We start from the raw sequence: 15,281 nt of genomic DNA on the forward strand, positions 1-15,281 counted from the left end.
GAAGGCTCTGACACAGCGTACGTTCCGCGGATGGCTGCCGACTTCTACCAGTCTTGCAGCCACGTGTTGCATGCATTGCCACGGACACATTGCGCCACTTTTCTAGAATCACGTGTGACCGACTCAAGTCCACAGCTGTTAGTGGATTTCCGAGCCTGTCTCTTGTTGGTACATGAAATCAATACAAACACTCAAAAGCTGTAGGTGACACTGAATAAAAGGAGTAGTTATCAAATGCTTGCTGTTATCAAAATAGCCTATCCCAATCCCAATATCCCCCATGTTTCGAATTGAATCTATATTAACAGAATTGTTCAACATTTATTGCTTTTTTCACTATATAATAAAATAAATTCCTTCCGAATGTCATGATAATATGCCACCTGGTCGATGAAACTGCACTTATCCATGGATGTCAAGTCATTGCTTGTGGCCTCAATTTGGGATAGGTAATATTTTCCTTTGATTTCTATAAATAATGTTCTGAGTTGGTGGAAAATAAAGTCACAGCCTTTTTCCAATATCTGACAGAGGAACTGCCTCATTGCAACAGTATATCCATAAATGACTGAGATGCTGTGGATTATTACAGGGGTAAAGAGGCACAAATTGAGTCATGATGGCAATTATTGCTGCAATATTACACAATTAAGGAGGGAACCCTGGGATCAGATAAGGGGTTGACATTTAAATAGGGTCTTGAGGGAGGACCCATTGCCTCTCCCAGTGGGGAGCCTCGGAGACTTCCTTGACTACTTAACGATCCTTATTCATCTTTACCTACTCCCAAACCGTGTCACAGACACACATACGCAACCCAGTCAGGTACACAGTTGATCAGTGATGCATTCTAACCTTTCTGTACATTGCATAGCACATCAATTATAGAAAAGTCTCATGCTGTGAATGGTGATAAAAGTATTATATTCTGCTAGACTCAGACCATCTACAGTTCCAGTTTTTCCAAACACACTCTCTCACACTTACATATTTTGTCTTCACATGAGTGGGATAGTTTTACTCCATTGGCTTTGAGTGCAGGAAGATAAGTGGAGATGTGCAGCACTTTATTTCCATGTCAGGATCCTCCTTTTCCACTTGATTGGCCTTTCATCACACAGCATGTGGCTCAGACAAGGAGGCAACAGGAAGTGAAAGGGACTGATAGAATGCAATTGGAGATGAAGCACAGACATGAGACTTGACTGCTGATGGTTTTTGATGATGCATCTCCCAAGAAACAGAAGGGAGATTCAACCCATGACCCTGCTCTATATTCAGCCACACCACTATGTATATTACGCAACATTCTCAACATATTCAGACGTGTGCATTCATGCAAAATATGACAACGAATGTGAAAATCCAAGGTACCAACACCCTCACATGCAAGAGGAGAAGAGAGAGGAAGAGAGTTGGAAAACAACTCATTACAAGGTGCCTGTCATCCATCTCTCTTCATTTGTTTACCAGAATGAGCCAAATCAGAAAATTCTAACGTTCAGGTAATCTACTCTGATGCCTAAATATGGCAGACCAATGCCAATGTTACGAGCTGTGCTCCTCCTACGTGTTTCCATGTGTCCAACTTTCTGTGTTAATAGTGTAAGGAGAAATATCAAAATACAGAAAAGTCGTGGGAGTGGGGGTGGCGGCTTATTATGACTCCCACTGGAGGATGTTCAAAAGAGCTGCGCTCTGACACCCGATGTGCTTGGTTTGTTGCTCTCTGTTTTAATCTAGCCTAAAGATATATGTTTATCAAAGTGAATTTTCAGTGTCTCTTTTCAAGGCTTTGCAGAAGCTTTCAAATCTCCCAGAATTCAAAGGAGCAGGCCAGAACATGAACATGATGAGCACATCACCAGCTCAAACTCACCGAGATGCAGCAACACGAAGCAACAGCAAATCACTACAGAAATGTGATGACTCTAGGTCTGTATATTGATATGAAGCCAATGTACAAGAGATGGCGTAGGAGGAAAAAACACTGCTATCAGTTCCAGCAAAATGGTGTCTTATGACGCTGCAAGAGCACATCTGCTGAAGTTGCACACAGCAGGTGGTCCTTTAAAAAGACTGCAGACAGTGGAGGCTTCTTCTTTATAATACGTTATTGTCAGGTGATGGCTTTGTTGTTGTGTTCTCTTGTAATTGTGAAATAAGATGTATTGTACCCGGCGGTTAAATTGGGATTCGTTAGCGTTGCTAACTAAAGATCAGAGGCAACCTGCTGTAAAATGATCTTGCGTTCATGTTGTAGTATCATTTTGTCAGAGTCGAACATTGTCCAAGCTGAATATAAGAGGAAGTATTATTCTGTCATAAAAATTGTCAGTTCCTGCGGCTGGAAACCAGCGAGTGAGGTTGCTCATCTGCGAGGTAGCATTAAAGAAAAACATTGACCCTGTGAAGGTTCTGACGTTTGCAAGTTCTTACATCACCGTATTTAGGACTGTGTGTTCTGCAGCTATGATGAAAACACATTTAAGTCGTTGTTTGAACTATTAAGATGGAGAAAGGTGTAAACAAATATACATTGAAGACAATGTGCTAAGTTTAGCGTTCCTTTGTAACATGAAAGAGCGTAGGCACATGTTCCCCCGACAGCCCCGGCCCAATTTAACCCCTGATTGTACAGTACAACAAGTGGCAACACAATAACCTTAAAGCTGCATTAAGGCCTTAATGTTTTTATTGAACGAGCTGTGAGCACAACATTGTACCCAGCTTATCAACGTGTTAGCAATAGCAAACGGTAAAGAGCATTTTTCTCAACTTGTTTTTCTGGCCACAAGACAAAAGTAAGTCCACTATCCTTTCAAATGTTAAGCTCTTTTTTTTGTCTCTACCAGCTCTGAAGAAAAAAATGTTCCTCTGTCTGCTCTTTGGTGCTGGGCACGTAACATATGGTAGGGTTATCGGGACTTCAAACAAGTAGCCTGCTGCAGCCGTGAATGTGGTGACAGTGGAGCCACGGATGGTGCTAAACAATATTAAAGGTTAAAAAGCTCCAAGGAGCTGAGGGAACTGCAGAGTATCTGTAGATTCATCACTACAAGTGACACATTTTACAACACAATCAGTCATTTTAGCCCTTCTTAAAATAAATAAATATTGATTTGAGCAGCTTTGAAAAGGTACTCTAAGCGATCTCACATGTTTTTAGGCTAAAACCTTTCCCCCCCCCCCATACAGCAAACATCTCCTCACTATCCGCAAGGCTGACGGTTATTTGAACACAAAAAAGAAAAAAAAGAAAAAAAAAAAGAGAAGTGGCCTCTGTAGATAGCCCAGGCTCCACGAACGCCAAAAAACAAAAACAAAACAGACCAACCTTGGCCATGAAAATGTAACAAAACAGTGTTCTCATCCAGCCTATAACCAACAAGAAGGATTTGGGGTTGGGAGGTGGGGGTTGGGGGTTGGTGCCCTGAAGTATGGAAGGGAGGTGGAGGTGCGAGCTAGTCTTGTTTCCTTTGAAAATACTTTCAACAAGAAGTCCCCCAACATCGCTTAGAGCACCTTTAAGTTTTCCAGTTTTGTAGCAGCATCCCAGCCAAAGTTATTCTACATATACACATGTTAGAATTAAAAGCCTGGACCAAATATGTTAATAGTATTGCTGATTTTAAGAGTTACAGTTGGGATGCTTTGAAACGCCTCAGGATCCTCAAAGAAGTGGTGGAGGCAGGATTAGTCCGTGCTGCTTTGCTGCTTCTCTGATCTAAATAAAAAACAGGAGCGTAGTTACGGTGGCTGGAGCCTTGAACTTTCAGCACCATGGACAGCGACACACAGCTGGTCCTGTGTCTCAGGTACCTGGGACAGCTCCAGAGGGGGGAGGTAAGTCAAAATGCAGGCGGGTTTTGAAGCTCACAGGGACCCCCAACATCCATTTCCTTCAAGTTGAAATGTACACCCAACCTTTTGACCTTTGCATCTATGTGTTGTGTATGTGTCATACAAGTGTGGTCCACTGGTGAGTTCTTTATCTGTATTTTAGTCAAAGCCTGTTCTCTCTTTGTCCCCCACTTTGTCATCTGCAGCACAGCCCTAATTGTCATGAGCAGGTCTTTGGAGAAGCTTTAAAGTCTTTAAATTACCCAAGCTTCAATTGTACAATCTCTGCATACTTTTTTCTCTATCACAATGAACACGTTGTATTAAACTTTGAACACTTTGGTGCTTTGCACTCTTGTTTATTGCAATCCACTACAACAACTTGAGATATATTTTGACTCTTGCAACTTTCAATCTTTTTTTATAGATTTTATTCAAATAGGTTTCTTCTGGTTTGTATTGAGATTTCTTATGAAGAAATAAATATTTACTTTCTAAAAGTTTTATTTTACAACAAGCCCAGATAATTAGTCAAATCTTTTCACCAGTGGTTGAACAATACCAAAGAATACAGTGCCCGCTGTTTGTAGAGTTCCCAGGTGGTTCCCTGCTTTGTTTGATTAATTATCATTTCTTGATTTTGTACCCATAATCTGTAATGAGATTCCTGTATGTGGACATATCTTTAGGCTCCGTTCTTGTCTGTAATACCAATAGTAGAATTGCAAATGTTAAATATTTTTAATAACTATTGCTCATAGAGTACAAGTGTCATTGTCTAACAAGCTGTTGTGAACCAGACTACTTCCAGGAACAAAAGCATTAATTCCGAAAAGATACATAACTTTTGCTTGAAATGTTGTTTCTGCATCTGTTAATGCAGATATTGTAGCCATGGATGTATACTAAGAACTGGATACAGCAGTGGAGGCGGCACCCCAATAATTCCTATGATAGTTACTTAGTTGCACATGAAGCCAAAAACACATTCAACTGTTGCGTGTAAAACTACCCAGATGATAAGCACTGCTTCCACACTAAGGGGCCCATAGAGAGCAGGCACCAGTAGCGTTTTTTGGCACTGGCAACGCGGACAGCTGCCCGGGGCGGCAATTCTTCATGACACATGGGGGGGGGGGGGGGGGGGGGGGGGGGGGGGGGGGGGGCGGCACAAGCACACAAAAAAAATCCTTAAAGCGGTTTTCTATTGCATTATCTATCATTTCACCGTGTGTGGAATTGGCAAATTGGTGCCCCTGCTTGCTGAGAAGGTAGTGTGCACAGAGAAGCTGTGTGAGAAGGGGATAGGGGAGTGGGGGGGAGTGGGTTGAACATGGTCGACTTTCTGGGCATAGGCACAGATATTGTGGGTGCTCCACCCATACTGAGCACCCATTAAGCTGATCGCAGTTAAGTGTCAGTTAAACTTTTCATCTCCAAACCTATCATGAAAGATAAACTACTTAACGGGTTTATTGTCGAGTTGATAGGTATGTGTGTGTGTTTGTCACCGTCTGAAATAGAAACACTACTGTCTTTTTATTATTAAAGGCTGTGTGCCCGTAAGCACCCACGGAGTAATTCATTGTTTACCATTCCTAAATGGAACGGTCCAGACAAGGGGGGGAAGGAGGACCATGAGCCTCATTGACATTAGCACTTTTATTCATGATGAGGATCCATCAGAGATCTACCCCAACTTTTGGACTGCTCTCAGGATGTGATTTACATTGCCAGTCACTGTGGCTCAAGCAGAGAGGATCATGTCATACCTGAGGTTACTCTGCAAAAAAGCCTCAGGAAGAAACTTGTTTTGGTGGAACATGTGTACGTTCAAAAGCAGTTTTAGTTGTTCGACAGAAAACTGTATTGGACAGATAGTCTTGCTAGCTGTCTGGATGTACCCTGCAGAGATCTGAGGAGCAGGTAACCATAATCCTTATTAATCCACCACAGTTTAGAACGCCAACACAAAAAGAACAGAAGGTGAGGGACATCAGGCGGATCTTCAGGCTGCACTGGAGAAATTCCAGAAGTGGAACGTCGTTGATATAGAAAAAAAGGTAGAGGGACAGCAGCGTTCCCTCTCACCTGGGGTCTAACAAACCCTAACGTTTTAATTGTTAAACAGCCGTTTGTCTTTCTGCCTGAGGAGAAAATGCTGTACCTGTACTGTTCATTTTGTTGCCTTTACCTTGAGTAATGACGCCCTGTCACTGATCCAGTTGATCACCCTCAAAGGGGAGATCGAGCAGATGACTGTTCGCTTGAGTTCAGTGGAGCAGACTACTATGACTTTATCACAATGCTGAAGGAGTGGCGGCAACAATTTTGCAATGACAGAGCGCCGCTGGTAAATACATATAGCGGAAACACTGATGTTGGAGAAACTGGAACCAATTTTTCAGAACATCAAAAGTACAATGTACAATAGTAAATACAGTTAAAATGGTGTAGCTACAAAGAGTTAAGTGCCACTAACACTGAACAGGATTTGCCGTTTTTGCAGAGCCGAGTGGTGCGCAAACTTACTGTGTTGCTCCAACACCTTGACCCAGGTTTCCACAGACCAAACAAATCAGTTAGGAGCTGCCATAGCAACAGGGAATCTCTTCCTCGTGAATCAGTTCAAGACCACGATAAAAAGATGGGGAAGAGGAAGCACATGGAGGGGACATTGTAATGAGAATGTTCTAATTGCAACATTTGTTTAAAAGACTTTTAGAGCACTAACTAAAAAGAGATTATAAGAAAAGTTGCATGTACACTTAAGGGAGGAGGAGCAGAGAACAAGGAGGTTTGAAAAATGAAGTCAAGAAGTCTGTTAGAAAGGCCATACGGTGAAAAGAGAAGCAGGAGTCGAGAGGAGAAATGGCTATCATGCGTGGTATTTGCTCCTCACGGGAAATGATAACGAAGCAAGATGCTATCTAATTATATATCGCTTACCAAATCGATTCGAGCCAGATACAACAGCAAGTGCAACAGGCGAGAAATCTATTCCCAGCATGGTGCAGAGCATAAAGGAATCACACAGTAAAATTGAAATCATCAATGACCGTCAGCGAGAGTGGAGGGCGGGGTGGCTACTGGCAGCGCAATGGTGATCAGAGTCTTATCCGCACATCTGCTAGACACCAATCTTGTGCAGAAACCTGGAAGCACTCCCAGTCCCTCAGATTGAGAGAGTTTGAGCGTGGTGGCAAAACAAAACCACAAGTAATCCATTATCTCACTGCAAGTTTCTCAGCAATCTACTTTATTTGGAAGTGTAAAAGACTAAAAGAAATAAGCAACTAGATTTTTTTTATACTGTGGAATGTGTGAAAAAAAATCTTTAGGCTTTCTCCTTGACACAACCAGTTTTTTATTTACTGTGTTGCGAGTGAGTGAAATGATTGCAAATAAAAGATATGTCTTGTGATCATCAGAAAATAGGAGAACAGCAAATGTTAAAATTGTTTTTTGGGGAATGTGTGAAAAGAATCTGTTAAGTCCACAAAAACAAAGCCTCCACAAACAGAAATAAATGTTTCTTTAGTAAAAAGTGAATTAGCAGTGGACCCCATCAACCTGACAGGCCTGTTGGCAAGTATTAAAATATACAACACTGGGCTGAGGATACATCTGCTTCAGAAAATCCCAGAGATATTCTGTTTAGGTTAATAGAGTCAGTTGCGTGTGCCAAACATGTATCAAACATGAAGTGCAGTCCCCTAAGCTTTATTAAGAAGCCACCGTGAGCTGCCACAGCTGCCTGTGTACTGACTGTGATGTTTTATTCATTTTCTTGGTAGCTTATTAATGTGTCTTTTTGATAGCTATGGAACATGACCCCCTGTATCTCATGGTGCAGAAGCATATGAAATGGAAAGGTAGAGCCAAGCAGTGGCTAGGTAGCTTTTCCACAGCGTGTCTGTTTCAGCTCAATTTTCTCAGAATGCCTCTGATTGCTATCGTCTTTACGCAAGCTCATACACTGGTTAGACATCATGGTAAAGAAGTGGGAAAAAGGGGAAGGAAGAAAAATTCTCTTTTGTGAAATTGTATTTAGTTTAATCACAGCTGTTTAGTATATGAGTCTTTCCTCTTGAATGAGCGGTCTGTGGCCTAACAGCAACGTATGGAAAATGAAGCCGCTGTGTCATTATTTTTAATAAACTCATTATGGAACATGTTCAAGACTATGATTTAGTGTTTGACTGTCTCCACAGCTTATTTCAAGCACTGTTTTGACGAAACTAAACCAATTTTTTCTTCTTCTTTTTTTTTTTTACAATAGTATGACACACCACAGGCCATGTTTTATTGCACTGACAGCTACTGTCACTGGCAGCCAATGTCCCACATTATCCTGAGGCCACACACGCCATTCGTGACACGAAAAACACAAGCAGTGAAAAAAACTAAATCAACTACAGTATGAACAACAATCATTAACAGAGATTTGAAAATAGCCATGTTGGCCTGACATCATCCTCTGAACATACCTTGTTATATTTTTCTATGTTTTAAAATTCTAAACAAGGTGTAAAAGGACCCAAGAAGCATTTTATATCTAAACTAAACCTGCTTCAAAGACATTCAGAGATAGAGTCCTCATCTCCAGGCCAGATGTTGTAACTGCTCTGTGTAAAAGCTTGCAGAAACGTCCCTGAACCAAATCCAGCCTCAAAAAGCCAATATAAGAACACCTTTAAGGAAAAACCTAACCTGCAGTTTGTTGAAAAGATCTGCAGACTCCATGCTATTAAAAGCACAAGAACTGAACAAAAGTAGACATGTCGGACTGACATGGCCCTCTAAGCAAATGTCCTAATATGCCCAGGCATGTCATTTTATTGAAAGCGTGTAAAGTGGGAAAGGCATTGAAAATTCACTAAACCTGCCTTGGTAATTGCTGTCTTCAGTTCCCGTGGACTGTGGAGTGATCAGTCTGTCTTTGAAGATGGGTTTGTTTCACCAAGAGACTTTCTGTCTGCCCACTGAAATGACATTGAGCGGTAATTCTGCCAGTAACTCTTCCGCCAGCTGTAATCACTGCCTGCCTCCATGACAAACTTGTGGATGACACAGAACTACCTGAAGCTGAATAACAGTAAGACTGAGCTACTAGTTGTTGACTCCTAAATCAGCTCTTGCAAAGATGGAACCTTTCACCCTTTCTTTAGCTGGCAGCGCAGAAACCAGGTCAAGAGGCTTGGTGTCATACTGGACGTACTCTCATTTAGTGCACACATTAACAGTATGTCTTGAAGTGCCTCTTTCCATCTAAGGAACATTGGCACGGCTTCGCCTAGCGCTCACCCAGTCGAGTGGAGAAGTCCTTGTTAATGCATATGTGACATCCTGCCTTGACTACTGTAAATCCATGTTGTCTGGAATCCCTAATAAGCTACTCCACCGGCACCAACTCATCCAGAATTCTCCAGCGAGGATTATAACATGCTCCAAATCCCCTGACCATGTAACACCATTGCTCATGCAACTGCACTGGCTTCCTGTTGCCTACAGAACATGTTTCAAAGTCCTGCTCCTGGCATACAAGGCCCTACACAATCATACCTCCACCTATACCTCACTGACCTCCTGGAAGTTTACCCCCCCATGCCCGCTCACTGAGATCCTCCTCAGCCGGGCTACTGCATCTCCCTAGTGGGAATCTCAGCATCCTGGGAGAGAGGGCTCTCGGCTACACCACCCCCCAGCTGTGGAATTCATAACCAGACCACATTACTGACTTTAAAAACAGACTTAAAATATATCTCTACAAGATGGCTTATGGACTGACTCTTATTTACTTTAGGAGCACATTAAAATAACATCATGTTGGTATTCATAGAGGAGGTGTTGGTGTTGGCAAGAGAAAGACCAGCAAGAGACAAGGAAGAAGTACAGATTGAAGTAAATGGTGAAAGTGATGAGAAGGTGATGGGTAAGAGACACAGCGAGGAGGTGATAGATGGAGAGGGGGAAAAAGAGCCGACGTTGACAGCAGACTGCTGACGATGAAAAGCTGTGTTCAGGGGGTAAGTGTGGACCCGTTAATGAAAGGGAAACGGCAGCATGCGTTCCCATCGTTAGCCCTCATTAGACCCCTCTCTGGGGGGTAAACGCACTGAGGAGGCGTGTGGATGGAAGGAGACGCTCCGCAGGTGGAAAGAAGACATGGAATGGAAGGAAAACAAAAGAGGAGGGTGGGGGTGACTAGAACCTCGTTGTTCTGAATGTGTGTATGTAAAGAAAATCAGAACTTATTCCCACATGCATCAGTGTGCATGAATGTGTAGTTGCTTTGAGAGCATATTATATATCTATATATATATAAACAAGATAGTCTATACTGTATGTGTTTGAGACCTCCTGGTACAGTAGTGTGACTAATTATCTGCTGAAACAGTTGCATGATTACCACGCTCCTCTGTAGCTAATTGCATAGCCTGCTCTTGCCTGACCTCTGCCAGCATGATACATTACTCTACTTCTCCATCTCCCACTCCTTCGTCCCCCACCATCACCCCCCCATCTTTTTCATCTTTTTAAAAGTTAACTTCAACTCCCTTCACGTCGACGACCTTTTTATACCTTAACTTAACAACCCATAAAATATGACCACAAAACATATAAATAGGAACATTTTACCCCTGAAGTCAAAAATCAGCTTAACCCACTACCCCAGTTAATTAAATGAAATATGCAGAGTGTCTGCTACCTGTTTAGTTGCAGTCTCATAATTTGAACCAAAATCTTCATAAACACACGATTTTAAGCCAGCCAGCGACATGCATATCCAAATGGTGTTAAATGGATTTTCCTATATTACCATTTGTTTAGTGAATTAGCACTGATGAAGATGCTTTGGTCTTCTCATGAAGCCTAAAATGCAATTTCAGCAAAGGATCCAAAATTGTTATTTATTCGTAGCTGACTGCAACAACAAAACTGAAGCATTTCAAGTCCTGTTAATCCATCACAGAAAATGAGTTTTTCAAAGATGATTTCATTTGCCACGCAGGTTTTCCTGCACTGGCTTGTCTTGGCTGGTGTAAAACATGGAAAAATACAAGTGTCGGGTGAACAAAGTTCCTCTGACAGACACCATGGATGGTAAAGATGCAAGCAGCAACAAGAATAAACATAGCAAAGCTAGCATCCTCTTTTTTGTCTGCCATCCTTCAGCCTGCTTTGATATGTTTCATGGTTGATAAGGTTAACAGACACGTGTCAGACGCATTGATGTCACTTTTCAAACTCATTTAGGATCAGACTGGAGGAGAAAAAAGAAACTAACACACTTTGTTTAGAGCGAGACTGATGCTTGCTGGAAGGGTTGATGTTAAGATTGCCCCTGCCTCTGTTCACTGATGTACACACTGGTCCATACATACTGCCCTAATGGTTGCCTAATGTTATTTACTTCAGATCAAAGTGCAACGCTGGCTAAACGTGAGGTGAATTTGCCTTGAGGTATTGGTAATGGCTGTTTGACCTGAAGACTTCAGCAGGAAAAAGAAAGGACCTCCACGATAAGTGAGCACTTCTGGAACTGGTAGATTGCCAGCTAAGTGTCTCAATGTGCACTGACAAAGTTCATTAAACAAGCATATCTCCACTCTACATACAGGACAAGTACCCCACTCTAGCAATATAGAACAATAAACCATGACAATCTATAGCCCCAGATAGGCACACTGTCTATGTACCTGTAGTAAATGATGTGTGAGTACTTTGTTACACTACTTCCAGTTTGTATTGATTGAATGAGTCATTAATGTTTCCCACATGGTGCCAAATGTAACACTTCAACAGCTGTTCACTACCTGTGTATGGTCACACAACTGTCTACTTGCAAGTGTTATACTTATATCTAATTATAGACAGTATCTAAAAGCCAACAAAAGCCTTTTCAATATATCTTAGATATTACTACCGATTAAGCATAGCGTTTGTTTAGGCTTCTGAGTCCTTGTGGCCATTGGAAGTATACAGCAAGCCATCACTGTGCTCCTTCTGCAGCCTCTAAATGATTGATGAGCTGAATGTTTTCAAAATGCTGCACACTTATCAATGCTTTATCCAATTTGAAAACCTTAAATAAACCTTTTAAGTCTGACAAACAGGTACAAACGCCAGTGGTTTTCCCTACACCAAACATGTAGACTGCCAGGACATTCCGTTCCAATCAACCCTGTATAATTTTGTAAAGAAAAAAGGCCATAATGCTAGTTGCAAAAACATCATGAGTTGAATAGCTTTTGAGGAGGAATGCAAATGCCCTGACATATGGGGAGAAATAATTGGATTTACTGTATGGGGTGATATTTTCTCAGTGATAACTAAATTATATATTTGTACATTCAGTATTTACCCTATTGAAGTTACAATAATGTTCACTGACTTGAGACATGATTCTCACATTTTCAACCATTACTGTCAAGCACAAAGTAGCTTCAGCTCAGCAAACTCTCAAAGCTCAACAAGAACTCTTTGCATGAAACCTATTATACTGATAAAAAATATATATATATTACCACGTGTACATCTTAACTATAACTCATTCAAAACGTTATAAAACCACTTTTGACACTCTTAACATGTTAGCCTTATTATAGCCAAGTCAACAATGTGTCATATCAACAACATACCAGTAAACTTGGGAGAAATAATCATGAAAGTATTGATAATTGTGTTTCTATTTTTTTCTTCTTCATGTCACTCTTATGTTATGTAATGACTAACATATGTTGGGATCCCCTCCAAAACAAAGATGATAAATGCATTTGAACACACAAGGGAAAGTCTACTCGTTGAGAACGTCACTCAAATGAGGACTATGTTGCAACCTCAAGTCATAAATATGGGGGGAGAAATAAGTTTGAAACCAGGCTAGAAAATTAAGATCACTTTGCACATCACAGAATAACGCTAGTACATCTCAAATTAAATTATAAAAAAGAAACTCATTGGACAGTCATAGGTAGTTGTTAGGAATCCTTACTCGTGATTGTATGTTATTTTTAACCTAATTATAGAACATAAATTGACTATGTTTGTTCAACTCAAATGCATTGCCAGACCCATCTCCACAACACATTATTCATGTAATACGGTAATGTTAGCTGTTCAAATTAGCTGGATACATGGTTGAACGTAATTTGTGCTCACCAGGGTAGCGCCATGTGTATTTTGTCCCTAGTAATCCCCACCGTTTGGTAACAAAATGTCATAGTTAGACAGTAAATGCCTTAAAATATATTCTTTGTAAATCTTTAGAGTCATCCCGAGAGAAGCAAGCATGCTTTTCTTATTGCAAGATCCCAAGAAAATACAAAACTTTCCATTTCCAGTGTGTAGCTTGCTAGCTCAGTTTGTGGTTTCCCGAAGTGAAAGGATTGTAAGAAACACACACACACACACACACACACACACACACCGCGGAAGTGGTTGAGGGACATCCAGCACGTGATGTCAGGCAATTATCCTGTATATGTACTTTGATTGATTCAGAGTAATTACGTTTTTTCTGGTCACAAGAGCAGATGGCTGTTATTTTATACAGTATGTCATGAAAGTTTATTAAGGTGACAGGCCTACACTTTACCAGTGTTGGTACCTGATCGGTGCACGATCCGCGTTCGCTCATGTGCAGACCACAATCGTGTTTTACAGCGCCGCTGTGCTCCGTTGTATGCCCCCATGGTGACGGACTTAGCACAGTAAAGTCAGCCATAGTTACAGTTCCTCGAAAGAATTTCCAAAATACACCTCCAACTTGTTTAATGTACAAAGAGACAATAAAGGAAACAATATGTTTAAGGAGGTTTCTGTGTTAAATGAATACTTACAGTCTGTTGTGTTTTTGGCCCCAAAATGCAATTTTCTCTGCACGTATCAATAGAGTAGGCTACTATGGCATACTAAATGTAATATGACACATGCTACATATAACATTGGCCATTTTGAAAACTATGAAGGCTAACTTTAGTTGATTGAAAAAGTTGAATAAAACCCAAGGACGACTGCCAATTAAAGCCTACAGAAGACTACCTGACATTTAAAGATCTGTGGGCTAGGATACTAGTCTACCATGCAACAAAACGTAACATAATAAGTAAGTATCAGTTATTGTTTATAATCCGGTGAATATTTTTGATTCAGTGAGTTGAGTACTTACATCTTACGTTTACTTACAATTTTCTATCTATATGTTCTTCATATGACAATTTCCTTATTTGAAGGCAAAATCCTTTCATTTCCCGTCAAATAATTTTTATATGTGCTTCATTTGACGAAGATTTGTCACAATGGGTAGCTCGAAGGTGACAACAAACATCTTGTGCATGCGCGTGACGGATTGTGCAGGCAGCACAGATCGGGTACCGACAACCATCATTAGAATGGGATTAGGATTTTTATTTGAGGCACTGCTTGAGATTCTACATTGGAAACATAAGATTGTTTTTCATTTACTGGCGACCCGTTTGGCGTCTCCTGGCGATTGCTTTCATTTTAAAAGGGCTGATTTGATTAGCTGGGATTGATGCCAGCCCCTCAAAACACCTATAGACACGTAAGTCAACCTCTTCTAAACTTAAGTACCCCAGTGACACGTGGTCACATTGTTACCAAAAGTCTGCCTGAATCTGCTCTTTGAATGGCAAAAAAGGCCAAACCCTTTTTAACAAGATCACTCCTTCCAGCCATTGAGTCATGACTGCTTTCTCATGGGTGCTAATTAAATTGGTAGCCATTTAGTGAGACAGTTTATGTGATCAGCCATTTCTGTGGTCCACTTTCTAAACTGCAAACAGATAAAGAAAGGGCTCTTCTCTACCTCATCCCATTTGACTCAGTCTGCCAATCTTTTTCTTCCTCAAAGCTCTTTTCCCCTTTACAAGCTTAGTGGCTTTGGCTGCAGCTCCGTGTGATTTTATCACGTAAGAAGAGTAGAGATTTTCTTCTACTAGTTTTCTAAGGTCTCAGATATAACAAGGTAGGAAGTAAAGGAGCGAGAGCGTCAGAGACAGGTAGTGACAGAAATGAGGGAAGGCAAATGAGATGTGGATACTGAGGAGTGGGGAAAAACACACATCGATGGGTCAGAAATGAATTTGGTGTGAGGAAAACATCTACTTGGAGAATGCAATTAGCATGTGGTGTAGTGTGGTGTCTGTGAACAAGGTTATGGAAGGAAGACAAGAAGGAAAGAGAAAGAGAGAGGGAGGGGATAAATGAGAAATCCCTGCAAGTACGTGAAGCCACCAGGGAGCATTGCCTGGAGGAGAGAGGATAAAAAAAAGAAGGTGATTGACATTCACTTTAATCCACAACTCACCACATGTCATCCAATTTTTACACCTAAAACATGAGAAAGAGCCATAGAGTAGCTGGCTTACAATGAAAAAGGACAGCAGGGAGCAGCGCAAGAAAGTGTGTGG

The sequence above is a fragment of the Etheostoma cragini genome, chromosome 14, assembly GCF_013103735.1.
Source record: "Etheostoma cragini isolate CJK2018 chromosome 14, CSU_Ecrag_1.0, whole genome shotgun sequence".
Classification (NCBI taxonomy): Eukaryota; Metazoa; Chordata; class Actinopteri; order Perciformes; family Percidae; genus Etheostoma; species Etheostoma cragini.